Raw genomic sequence first — 12844 nt, forward strand, 5'->3', positions numbered from 1 at the left:
GCCCAGCGGCCATGGCTCACGGGCCCAGCCGCTCCGCGGCATGTGGGATCCTCCCAGACCGGGGCGCGAACCCGGTTCCCCTGCATCGGCAGGCGGACGCGCAACCACTGCGCCACCTGGGAAGCCCTCAAAATATTTCTTGATGTCTGGAAGTTCTGGAGAATGTCGTACCGCTGTAATTAAGATATTTAATGCCTAGTCTCTGATTATCTTAGAAGTAGTTGGATAGGTTGTATAGTGGTTGGATAAATCAAGTACTCTTTAAAGACTAATGACTTCAGAAGTAGGAACAGTAATAGGATCTCTTTTGTTGCCATCGATTTTGTACTTGGTAACCTTGGGACTGAAAGCATTGTGATGTAGTCTTGTACTTTGTATAGTGTTTATGCAAATAACGAATGTATTTTTTCATTAGATTGGGATGTCAAGAAATCCGTGTTCAAGTGCCACTTCTGCTGAGTTGTCTGTTAAGGAAAAGCCATTCTTTGGGCCACAGGTCCTCTGCAGCATCTAAGAGTTGATCCAGACTTGATCCTAAGTATCCTTCCAACTAAAATTCCTTGAATCGGCCTTTTCTTTCCCCCTTTGGTCTCAAAGGACGTACACAGGTAATTTTTACTTCCATGCTTTAATAAACATGCTCTTGGAATATTTCATTTCCTTGGAAAACAATTCATGGGTGAGTCAGCATGACGGGAAAAAAAACCCCACAATAGATATCAAAATTGCATGAGGTGGTGAAACGAAAAATGATTTTCTTTGTAAACCGAAATGATGAGGTACAAAGAAACCAATGACTTATTTGTAAAATGCGTGGTGGAAGGCTCTAGGCAGCAGAGCTAACGTGCTGTTACTTATGAAGCAACGCGGGGCGAGGGGGAGGGGGCCCAGGAGTCCTCTCCATACTGCCTGAAAACGGCTATGACTATAAACGTTCCCTTCCGTGAGGGAGAAAGAAAATGTGTGTCGGGAGGCGGAAGAAGGAAGAAAGCAAGCAAGCAAGGAAGGTTAAAAGCTCCCCCCAACCCCATCCTCTCTGGAAATACATCATTAAAGGAATTTCCTCCTGCAGCCACGGAACGTTCTGTGGCCGTTTCCACGTCACTATTAGGGGCAGCCAGGGATTTTACTTTTTCTGGCGGTGACTTCCCAACTCCTCCTGCGGGTCCCCTGTGGGTCGCCGAATGTCGCCCTCCGCCCGGGGCGAAGTCGAGCGGCGACGAGGCTCGGTAGGCAGGCTGGTGGCGCAGCGGCCGGGAGAGGGCGCAGGAGCGTTTCCTGCGTGAGCGCGGCCGCGGGGCCCATTTCCGGAAGGCTGATTGCATCAGGTGTGGAGCTCGGCGCCTCCTCTGCCCAACCTGGCGGCCACTGCGCCTGCGCGCGACTCCCCGCCCCGCCCCCGCCGCCGAGGACTCCACCGCGGGTTTTCCTCCCGGTCCCGAGGAGATCAAGCCTGGAGGGGCGGGCGCCGTTTACCGACCCGGACCCCCGAGAGTTGGGATGGTAGGGCCGGACTCCTGGGGAGCTGTGGAGTCCGAGGGAATAGAGTACCTGCGGAAAGAGGACCTGCCTGGAAGGCTGGTGGCGGGTCCCGTCTCTGCTGATGACGGGAGGGGTGGTCTTGGGCTAATTTCCTCGCCTCTCTAGGCCTGAAGGACATAGGCTAGAACTAAAAGGCGTTACAGTTAAGAGTCTGCATTTTCTCATTTTCTCAAAGTAGGTTAAACTGCGTCCCCCAACTATCCGTGGTGCACGAACTCCATAGGCGGATCTTGGGGTGCAGAGACTCAGCCCCAAGGATGAGCACTTTAATGGATTTATAGGATTTCTCAGTGGCAATATTGTTTTTGCGTTGCGGAGGGAGTGACGTGATTTTTGGCCTCCAGATTGGTCTGAGGGAAATTGTTCGTGGCAGAGGTTTGGGGGTGCCAATGCCAGAAACCCCTCTTCCACAAGGCAGCTTTCCCCTACCACTCATTCCTTCCAACCCCACTCGAGTGTGCGTCAGGGTTCCATTATACACCCTTTTATACACACCTAGTAGATTTCCCCCCTAACACTCTTCATGTTTGAAATGACATTTTTGAGTGATTATTTAATGGATTTCTGACCACCTCGCTGGACTAAGCTCTATGAACGCAGGGGTCTAGGCCTTTTTTTATTCTCTGCTATCCCCAGGCTAACCATAAGATCTTGTGGGTCCTCAATAAATTCATGATGTCGAAGGAAAAACGTAATACCTGCCCCAACCGCATCGAGTCCTCTCATGAAGGATAAGGACCGGTGGGGTGTGAGTTTGCTGTCTGAGGAAGGAGTGCATTCTGGAGGTTTGGGGAAGAGGATGAGTGAGAAGGAGCCATTACTTTGTAGTTACTATTAAATTACTTTTAGCACAATCCTCCTGAAGGGGATAGTAGGTAAGGCTGTGTGTAGAGCAGTGGTTCTCAAAGTGCGGTCCTCAGACCAGCAGCACCCGGAAAGTTGTTAGATGTGCAGATGCTTGGGCCGCACCACAGACCTACCCATGAAGAGACTCTGTCCAGCATTCTGTTTCCAAAAACCCAGGCGATTCTGATGCAGGCTCAACTTTGACCACCACATCGGTGAAGAGCAACCCCAATGATGCTTTGGGGACGTTAATCACAGTGTCTGGGGCAGAGCACTGATTACTACCTATTGAGTACCCATTCTTATCAGGATCTTGCTTGTCTGTTTAAATTGGTTAAAATTTAGTTAATATTCCTGGAGGTGAAAAGGAAATTATGTTTTTCCCCTCCTGCAGGTGTGTTTCCTCCTTGAGGCGATCTTGCTGTGATTTTCACATCGAGAAATGGTGTGTGTGTGTGTGTGTGTGGCATATGCCTGGGGTTCTAGATAAGGAGACGGAAGGAGAAGATCTCGCCTACAAGTTGCAGCTGGATGGGCCTGGGCAGCTCTCATCTGAGGACATTTTACCATTATAAGGGAATGCAGACATGTGGGAGAAAAGAGTAGCCTGGGATAAGGTTACCTTTTGGTGCAGACAGACGCCGAGCCTCATGGAGGGGTTATCATACCGGGATGCATCTCCTTGGGTCTCGACACTCTGGACCGCATTCCTCCCTGCCATCTTCTCAGATGATAAGGGGAGCGCGAGTTCAAGAGGCCCCAAAGCCTCTGCCTGCAGGGGTCGCTCTAGGAGCGCGGCCTGCCCCCTCCTTCCAGGCCCCCGCCCCCGGCCCCGCCTTTCTCGGGATCCGCCCCCGCCCGGTCGGGCCCCTCCAGGCTCTCCGCGCAGCCGCCGCCAAAGCCCGGAGAAGTGGAATCTCGCCGGCGCCGCTTTCTGCGCGGGACTCGTGGAGCGGCACTGGGCATGCTCAGTGGCCAAAGCCAGTCCTGGTCTCAAGTAGGAAGCTCGTGCGCTGTACCCGCAGCTGATCCTGGCGCTCCTGGCAGGGCGAGACTGGAGCAGAGCTGCCGGGCGCCGGAGCCGAGGCGAGCGCCGCGCGCACCGCCGGTGAGCCCCTCTTTCTTCCTTGCTTTTGCTCTCGACCCCGGGGCGGCCCGGGAGTACTGGTGAGAGACTCGGGCAGCGGCAGCAGCTTGCGGTGAGTGGCTGCGCGTAGCCGGGGCGGCTGCTCCTCTCCTCCCGGCCCCGAGGGCTGCGCGGCCACTGCCGCTCGCCCAGCCGCAGCCACAGCTGCAGCAGCTGCCACCGCATCTGCAGCGGGCGTCTGCTGCGGAGTCCCGTGCGCCCTGCGCCCACGCCGCAGGGCTGGGTGGCACGGCGCCCGCGGGCTCACTCCTGACTCCATCCCTCTGGCTTCTCGGCGCCCTCTTTCCATCGGCACCCGGGGCTTTGCAGGGCCTGGGGCGGGGGAGACAGGGTTGGAGGGGGTGCGCCGGGCGGGGGCTGCGGAGGGGAAAAGTGAGGGTGGGCGCCGGCGGGGAAGAGCGCACACCCCCTTGCCCTGGCACCGGCCTCCGCTGTGCGGCTGGGCTCTCCCCGTGCGGCAGCGCGCTCCTCCCGGGGAGTTGAAGACCGAGCTGGCTTATAGGGGATTCAAAGAGGGAAAAGTTCATTTCCCTCTCGGAGGCAGGGAGCGTTTTAACTAGAAAATGGCTGTGCGAAGGGGACCGAATCAGGGAAGCTGGTCCTGAAATCCCCTCTGCTGCCCGCCGGGCGGAATGGAGGGTTGAACGCTAGAAATGACATTTGTGCGATGAAAAAGATTGCTGGACAGAGGGAGGGGTGCGGAGTCCCATAGAAACAATGAAAGGTGATCTTGATGTCGGCGGAGAGGTCTAGAACTGAGGGGTCAGGGGCCAAGGGCCGAAGGAGCGTGGGACCTGGATTTAAAAAATCATACATTGAAGAAATCAGATTTAGAGTCGTGGCCGTTTTGTAGTCAAGTTCAGCGCTGTTTAGAGCCATGACTGTCCCAGACGGTTTTGGATGGATTGAGTGGTTGGGGAGGACCAACACTGAGAGGAGAATAAGGTCAGTGTCGGAAGCTCAGACAAGATTGGGAGCAGGTTTTTTAGAAGTCCCTCAGTCACTGGCTTTACATTGCGCCTGATGACTTAGGTAAAATACTTAAAGGATTATCATAAAATGATGCCAGCAGTGGTGTTTGAATTCCAAGAAATGAAGAAACTTTGTGAGGTTGGCATTGGTTTTTCATTTGTTTTAATATTTCACTGATTTAAAAAGCAAACAGTGGCATCCTGATCCGTTATTCTGGATTTGGTTCTCTTAAGTCTTTGGTGTATTTTTCTTGTCATGGATTTATACTTCAAATCTTGTCCTTAAATGGCCGTGATAATTAAGAATATCTGAATTCGGGTAGATGGACTTTCAGGAAGGGGGATTTCTTTATGAAGCCGCTTTGTTGTGTTTTCAGTTTGTAGCTTGAAAGCAGTTATTTGTTCAACAGCTGTTTATCGTAACTTGCACAGTCCTAGAAATGGCACTGTTTTGAAAGGATGACATTTGTCAGGAGGATAAGGAACGTCCACGCTGGGGGGAATGCTGAGAGAACACAGGTGGCAGTAGAGTACAATGGTCCGGTAGTCAGAACACCTGGGGAAAACAGAAGCAAGGTTTCTATAGCTGTCCTTTGGTCATCGGCTTACTACATGACCTTGAAAAATCACTCAGGGTCTTCCTAGGCTGGGCTTGGTCCAGATATTTGCACAGGGCCTTTGAGAAAGAACTCTAAAGTTGAGATCCTTTTCCAGGGAAGGTGTTTACTTCTTTCATTCTCTCTTCAAAAGGATACTTTTAACTAAGTAATTCATATGCAGGGAGCCAGCACGGTCCCCTTTTCTGAAACTTTTATAAAGTGGTAGTGGAAAAACTCGATGAGCTAAAGTGTGAAAGACTGGCTTTTTACAGTTACCTGGAGTAATAAGAATACTGACTACAGAATCATCTAGGAAAAGTCTACTAAACAGTGCAAGAATCCACGTGTACAAAGATAAAGTATTTTAAAACTTAACTCTTTTTGTGTCATGTTTCATCTTTTTGATGACTTTTTTTTTTCTGCCACCAGAGAAACAACAACAAACATCAAATTCTTTTTTTTTTCCCCTCTCTTTTCTGTTACAGCAGGAATTAATACTGAAAGGCTTGCCATTGTACTAGAACAGTGTTATGTTGATTACCCTCATTTCAGGATATCTAAATTTGTCTTTTAAGAGAAATGGAATGTTGTTCTCTATACCTTCTTCAGTTATGCTTTTAAAATATTCAGTACCCTGATGATATAACCCCTTAAGTTTTCCAGGGGCACAGGACAGCCTTTTAGTAAAGTATTGTAGGAAGATATTACTACTTATGTGGGTGATGCTTATTTTCCTATCCCAAGTTAAGGAAAATAGCATTTGTTCATTATTTACTATGTGTCAAGTCTGATATTGAGCTTCTTACATATCTTACGTGTCAGCATCTTTGACATAAATGTCAGCTTCCCAAGAAAGCCCCTCTGAGAGGGTGGACAGTCCTTTGCTTGTACGGCAATAGAACTTCAAAGTTTTATTTTATAGGAGACTATCTTCAACTGTTTTCATTATTATTCAATAAGCATTCTCTTGTAAAACATGTTTGTTGTTTAGAATTAGACTTGATTGGAACAGCATGTCTTCAAAATGATTTGAATGTTTTTAAGAAGCCTCCATCCAGATTTAAAAGCTGTTTTATGTTCATTTATTTTCAACAATGTTGTACTACCAACAAATAAACGTAAGGAAGATAAGCCCAGATTACCCATTTTAATTTTACGTGTTATTAGTGCATATTCTGCATGTTGATATGTGTTGATGGCGTTTCTTTTGGTTGACATAGTTTGTCAAAGGCAGAGTGACAGATTCTCCATAATAAAGGGTCTGGTGGGATTTGATGAAAAGACCACCAACCAGGGACTCTCAAGACTTGCCTTCTGGGCCAGGGTCGTCCACTACTTAAATTTACTGTGTGACCTTGGGAAAGTCAGTTCACTTCTTTGGATCTCAGTTTTCCCATCTGTAAAATGAGAGCATAACAGTAGAAAGCACCCTCTGGGTGTCTGTTGGGACTTCATGTCTCAGTCCAGGGGCCTGTGATGCATCCATTTGGAAAAGGGGACTATAGATAAAACCTTAGATGAAGCCGATTTTGTTTCACTAAGTCTGGCCTGTCCTGCTTTGTGGAACGTCCTTCCTTTTTCTGGCCAATTCCTACGTCCGTTCTGGTTTTTATCTGTCAAAGGATGGTTGTCATAACATTAACTCTTTGTGGCGCTGCCAGGTTTAGGTAGGAGGTAAGGTAATGATTAGATTTGGGTAGAGCGCCGTAGATATTTGAAACTGTTTTATAGCATCTTCTGAGGAGACACTCTGCTCTTAGGCATGCAGGTAATCCAAGGAATAAGTCTCCTTTGGGGCTGTAGAGGAGGCTGCCCTGTACCTTGGTTGCCGGGGCCTACCCATGTGAAATCTGGACAAACTTTCCCCATGTCCCTGTCCTGTCGATTCAGCTGTTGATCAGAATTGCAGCCCTTGGTCTCTGGAATAAAATTATCATTGTCAGTTCATGTTAGCACCATCGCTGTATTGAGCAGGTGCTGTATTGATCTGCTGCCGTAGTAGCCTGAGTGATGGCTGTCAGAATGCAGCTACGTGAACTTTTCTTTTGGCCAGCCGTGATGATGGGGCAGAGAGCAAAGGAAACCTGGTGTTTGTGTGTACTTTGCTTTTAAGATGGTCACAAAACTCAGCCTCATTAACGTTTAAGTGAGGCAGGTGAAGAGAAGCCAGAGTTGTCAGCGTTTAAATAAGTGATAAAATAAATAGTAAGTCTAGAGCTTCTGATCAGAACTAGGCTCCAGTGTTGCTGGGCCCGTGGTAGGAGCGGGGCAGTAACTGCAAACACCAGGTGAGAGCTGGAAGAGAGGAAGGACATGGAGGCTAGAAAGGCTAGATTTCTTTTACAAATTGATGGGAATATTTTTATTTGGCAGCTTAATGGTCCATGAAATTGATAAGTCTGGGAATCTGGGCCTGAGATGTAGAGAGCCCTGCCCTCAGGATCAAGTTGAATAGTGGAGGCCAGGCCAAACTGGAGCTTCTGGGTGGGCTGATGGCGCCTCCAGGCCTTCCAGGAATGTGGAGTCACTGGTACGGACCCAAGGTCCTAGGAGCTGAGAAGCTAATTTTGAAAGTGCTCTGGGAACCAGCGAGTATTTTTGAATTATAGCCCAAGAATGACAAGGAAAACGCCAAGATGAAAGATGAGGTTCTGAGAGAGCAGAAAGGACAAGGGACTGAAATGTGAATTTTAGCAGGCTGGGCTGCAAAATGACAGATCTTGGTTTTTGTTTCTTTGCATACAGGCCTCTTTTTGCCCAAACAGCATGCTTTAGCAATTCAGGATTGGTGATTCTAGGAAATGCTGATGGAGTTACAGCCATCTTGGTTTGGATCTCTGCAGTGCCATGCCTTCCAGGGTGAGCCTTGATAAGTCGCTAGAGGAAGTTTAAGAATAATTTGCTCATGGAATTGGTATTATTCACCTTTAGTTTGAGTTGCTTTTAGTGGGTGGGAGGAGAGGAAAAAAAAAAAACCCAAATTATTTTTGAGTTTTAAATAGTAGCTTAAGAAAATAGGTAATGTATTTTCAGATAATACTTTAAAAATCTGTGCTTAGTAATATCTGGATCTCACTGGTTGTAATAATAATATATTATTAATATTGTGGATCTCTTTGTGCAAAGAGCTTTACAGCTGTTACCCTATTTAATTCTTACAAAATACTGTAGTGCTATTCCTATTTTAGAGATAAGGAAACTGAGGTCCTTTTCACTAAAGGCTACACAGTGAACAGTGATGCTTGCCTCAGAACTGTAATCAACACAGAGGAGTCTATGGGTTGCTGAGGAACTGCCAGGGTGAAGAAATAACATTTATTAATTAAGGGCCACCTCTGCCTGGTGCTATACGGGAAACATTTCACTTTGTCTTTTGGGGTACCCTCTTCTTTTTTCCCTTTTTATAGGTGAGGAAACTCTGGTTCCGAAACATTAAAGGATTCACCCAGGCCCTAAACAAAGCCTGTATTATTATTTCCACCACAACATGAAACACTTTCCTAGATTCAGCCTTGGGGAGAAGGTGAAAATTTCTCATTTTGTCCATTTTCAAAACCCCGTTAACCTAAATCTGCATGCTTAGTGGTGGAGCTGTTGCCTCCAGATTATGGCCCCCATGTGCATTTCTTTCGTCTGAACACAAATTGAATAGTTGGAATATCCAAATATAATTTCTAAATATGTCTGAAACTAAGGGTTGCTGTGTTGAATCTCTCTGGGCAGGTTCCAGTCTAGGATATTTCTATTGTAAATAAAATACACCAGAATCTGATTAGTTGTCACATGCCAATCATGAGGCAGTGTTGGGGTGACAGAGGCCTTTGATGACTTCGGAAAGTTGACGTGAGGATTTCAGGGCCTCTCCAGCAGCCCTGAGGCTCACTTGAGACTTCTGGCTGCTAGAGAGAGGATGGTGGGTACCCCTTTCTGGGAACATCAAGCTCCTGCTTGATGGCTTCGTTCTTACCTTCTGATCTTCATTTGGTTTCCCAAGTAGACCTTTGTCCTGGGCAATAGAGTCAGCCAGCAGACCTGCCACACTGAGTGTCTTGATTTGCTGGGCAGTACTCTGTATCAGTGGAAGTTATGAATAAATAGAATTTCCTTATGAGTTAGGTTTCTTGAGTTGATTCATTCTTTTTTTTTTTTTTTTTTTTTTTTTGGTACGCGGGCCTCTCACTGTTGTGGCCTCTCCCGTTGCGGAGCACAGGCTCCGGACGTGCAGGTCTCAGCGGCCATGGCTCACGGGCCCAGCCGCTCCGCGGCATGTGGGATCTTCCCGGACCGGGGCATGAACCCGTATCCCCTGCATCGGCAGGCGGATTCTCAACCACTGCGCCACCAGGGAAGCCCGATGATTCATTCTCGAGTGAACAAATACAACTGAATTTTTGAGTAGAACTGAGGCATGGTCTGGACTCACAGTCATCTCAGAGGGGCGTAGATACTTCGGGAAACACTGATTCAACCTTGCATTCTGAGCAGAGCCTGTTATCCTCCCCGATAACCAAGCTTTATTTTTTTATACGTTTTCCAGATCACTGGTGCAGACAGACATGCATTCATTTGGGTACACTCAGAAACTTCGGCTTCGTTTGTCCATGCCTTTGTTCAGCAAAGGTTTATTGAACACATACTTGGTGCCAGGTACAGTGGGAAGTTCAGGAAGACAGAAAGGAATGTACCAGAGTGTCAATATAAGGTGCTTCCGTAGAGGCATGTGTGTGAGGCTCTGAGGGAGGGGAGAGTAGGGAGGCCTTACAGGCCTTATAGGAGCCGTGGCAAAGGACTGTGGCAGAACCCGCTACAGAAAACCCTTCAGCTGTCTCCTTTTCCATTTTTCTTTGGCTTAGTGGAAATGTTGTAGCCTGCTTCTTCTATCCAACACCTCGGATTTGCCACTGCTTCTATAAAGGACCTAGAGATTTGGCCTTTCAAATCTCTGTAGCTGTGGTTCTCAGAGGGGGCAGTCTTGCTCTCCGGGGAACATTTGGCAGTATTCCCTGGAAACATTTTTGATTGTCATGATTGTGGAAGAAGTACTGCTGGCATCAAGTGGGTGGGGGCCAAGGATGCTGCTAAATATCTTGCAGTGTGGGCACAGGACAGCCCTATGGGGAGGCAGTTGAAATTTGGTGGTTACCAGCCAGACTTTTAGGATTCCAGTACTGCTCTGCAATTTCATAGCCATGTGATCTCGGACACCACAGTTACACTTGGACAACAGAATTACACAGTGCCTCAGTTTCCTCATAATGTGGTAGTTATGAGGATTTCGTGAGGTAAGGTACGATAAGGGCTTACGACAGTACTTGGGGGAGTTCCCTGGTGGTCTAGTGGTTAGGATTTCGGTGCTTTCACTGTTGTGGCCCGGATTCAATCCCTGGTCGGGGTAAGCCGTGCGCCGTGGCCAAAAAAAAAACAACAAAAAAACCCCAAACAAACAAACAAACAAAAAAACAATACTTGGCATAAAGTAAGACCTTAACAGCTATAATTATTTTTAGTTTTAAGCAAAAACTTTAACTTTTGTCTCTGAAGAGCTTGAGTTTGGAGAATCCAGGACAGCTGAGCTTATGGCACCGCCTCTCAGTATGCTTTGGGGTAAGAATTGACCATTGTTTTTGTTTCTCTGGTTCCTTTTTGTCCATGGGTTTTATTTTCCACTGTTACCACCTCTTGATTCTAGGACTTTCCTTTGCCTTTCATCCATTTTTTTCCCCAGGGACCCAAATTTATGCCTTTAATGAACCTTCCCCCTAGAGGGCTGGGAAATATATTTTTGATTTTCCTTAGCTCTATTTTGGGAATGGTGAGAAAACGGGAAGAAGGTCAAGGGAGATGTTGCATTACTTCCTGATTGTCACAGCTCCCTTCTTTATAAAATCCCATGCAGGATTGAGAGGCAGGTGGTACCGTCTGCTTAGTAACTCTTGCCTCTACGCCCACCAGCTCCACCCCCAAGTTAGGTGCCTGCTATTTCCAAAATACCCTGTAATTGGGTCACAGCATTATCTGCCTGCTGGAAATCATTTCTAAATATCAAAGTAAAGACTCAGTCTGTCTCAGAGGGATTTGAAATGTCTCTGTCCTCTACCTCTGGGCTTTGCAGAGTTGTTCTGAAAACAAAAGAAAGCAGACTTGTTATCTCGATTAGGTGGCAGTCTCTCTGTGGCCTAGAGCTGTGTCATATTTTCACTTGCAAATGCGCCCAAACCATGGTCCTTTCTGACTTTCAGCTGGAAGGTGAGCTTGTGGACTCCACACAACAGATCAAATTTACTGTTGAATTTTTATAACGTGATTGACTTGTAAAGGTTTTCATTCAGTGTTTTGAATGGTATCAACAGACTAGAGAAAAATTAAGTTCAGTTGATATAGGTTTCTAATTTCCTTCCCCATGACACTGTCCTCTCTCCCCTGAATGAGAGCAGTGGCCTCTCAGTGGCCTCTTGGCTTGTCCAGCTCCATTCAATCAGTTTGGCTTTCCAAGTGCTGGGCGCCGTTCCAAACGATGCACATGGAAACCGACTGGGATGGCCACTGCCTCTGACAGCTAAAGAACTAGCTACGGTAAAATGCGATGTGTGCTTCCCAGATCAGCATCTGCTCTGCTTGGGTGTGGGGTGTGTGTCAGGCAAGCTTCCCAGGAGCAGGGATGCGCCATCTATCCCACCGCACACCTGGCCCCTCCGTCTCTGCAGCTGCGTAAGGCGCCCCTGACTCCCAGCTCCGAAGTGTGCCTCCACTTCCTTCCCACCGCTATTGCCTCTCACCTAGGAGGCTGCAGCTCCTTCTCCAGGGCCTCTCCTTGTTCTCAACAGGGTCTCTGAGGTCATCTCTTGAAATCTGCAGGCCTGGGCACGCCCACCCCACCCACAGGGGCTCCTCGCTGCCCTCAGGAGGAAGCCCAGCTCCTTGGCACCGCATCTGACCCCCTCATGGCCTGCTTGCTCTCCATCTCAGTGCTCTGTGCTCAGGCCTCATGGTATTTACAACATGACAGTTTTCTCTGGCCTTTTGTCCTGTTCCCATCGCCTGCAACCATCTCTGCCATCTGTGTGCTCTTTACCTGCTTGACTTTCATTCCTCCTTTCAGGAAGTAGCTTAATCATCACCCACCTCAGTGTGCAGCAGGATGACCTGAGGGCTCGTTAAAACACACAGCCGGCCCCACCCCAGGGCTTCTGATTCCATAGGCCTGTGGTGTCTGTAGCCTGATGAAAGCTTGCACTTTAATGATTTCCCAGGAGATGTTGATTCTGCTCGCCTGGGGACTGCACTTGGAACACGGTCACCCAGGGCAGGGTGACTGGTTCTTCTCGCTCCCATGGTGAGCTCCTCACAGCCACTTACCTCCCATCTTTGTTAGCACACAGAATTGTAACCATTTACTTCCCTGGCTCCTTTTCTAGTCCGTAAGCCCTTGAGGGACAGCACCGTGGCTTCTTCATCTTTGTGTTCCCAGTGTCTTGGAAGTCCTGGGTGCTTGATTAACATTTGTCAAAGAATGAGTATGTGAATGAACAAGAATGTTATCGTTGGAGGCTTTGATAAATATGCCCCAGGACATTTTCAGCAGCTAGTTTTCCTGAGAGTTTGTTCCCAGATATGATGGTATAGGCTTTTTTTTTTTTTTAATTTTATTTATTGGGGCTTCCCTGGTGGCGCAGTGGTTGAGAGTCCGCCTGCCAATGCAGGGGACAAGGGTTCGAGCCCTGGTCTGGGAAGATCCCACA

General features: G+C 48.0%; 1 protein-coding gene across 15 annotated transcripts in view; it reads left to right on the forward strand.

Moving 5' to 3' along the window:
* The first annotated feature begins 1482 nt into the window (after positions 1-1482).
* The window catches only part of APBB2 (amyloid beta precursor protein binding family B member 2), a 386035-nt gene continuing 374673 nt past the window's right edge, over positions 1483-12844 (forward strand). For 12 of the 15 annotated variants that reach the window (XM_028492026.2, XM_024118483.3, XM_024118478.3 and 9 more), the window contains exon 1: positions 3350-3496. The gene's annotated coding sequence lies outside the window, so the exon portion shown is untranslated. Of the gene's footprint in view, positions 1504-3348; positions 3497-12844 lie in introns of those variants that run through there. The other 3 variants (XM_055086072.1, XM_055086075.1, XM_055086069.1) reach the window with 2 other exon arrangements.

The sequence above is a fragment of the Physeter macrocephalus genome, chromosome 7 (genome assembly GCF_002837175.3).
Source record: "Physeter macrocephalus isolate SW-GA chromosome 7, ASM283717v5, whole genome shotgun sequence".
NCBI classification, from domain to species: domain Eukaryota; kingdom Metazoa; phylum Chordata; class Mammalia; order Artiodactyla; family Physeteridae; genus Physeter; species Physeter macrocephalus.